This window comes from Psammomys obesus, unplaced genomic scaffold (genome assembly GCF_907164565.1).
Source record: "Psammomys obesus unplaced genomic scaffold, mPsaObe1.curated_primary_1811, whole genome shotgun sequence".
Taxonomy (NCBI): domain Eukaryota; kingdom Metazoa; phylum Chordata; class Mammalia; order Rodentia; family Muridae; genus Psammomys; species Psammomys obesus.
In genome coordinates this window covers 13,191,263-13,191,722 of record NW_026587216.1, presented here as the reverse complement: position 1 = coordinate 13,191,722, position 460 = coordinate 13,191,263, and positions in this window count along the sequence as shown.

Sequence of the window (460 nt, the reverse complement as noted above, 5' to 3'; positions counted from 1 at the left end):
CAAACAAAACACAGGTCATAAAATATAGATCTTAAGAGTCCTCTAAACAAGTGTTTCTTAAATTAAGTTCTTTTTTGTTTGGCTCTCAGGATGATGGCTTTAGAATCAAAATGGAATTATTAGGGTTGGAGAGACGGCTGTGAAGTGCTTGCCACACAAGCTTTAGGATGTGAATTCAGATCCCCAGCACCCACATGAGAACTGGTTGTGCAGCTTTTGTCTGTGAACCCTACTTTGGGGAGACAGAGACAGGGCTACCCTGGAGCTCATTGGTCAGCCAATCTAGCCAAATCACTGAGCCTCATATTCAGTAAAGATCTAGTCTCAAGAAAATAGAGAGAAATTGAGGAACACATCTGAAATTGTCCTCTGACCGCCACATGCACCGGAGTGCGCGTGCGCGCTCGTACTCACACACACACACACACACACACACACACACACACACACACACACACAC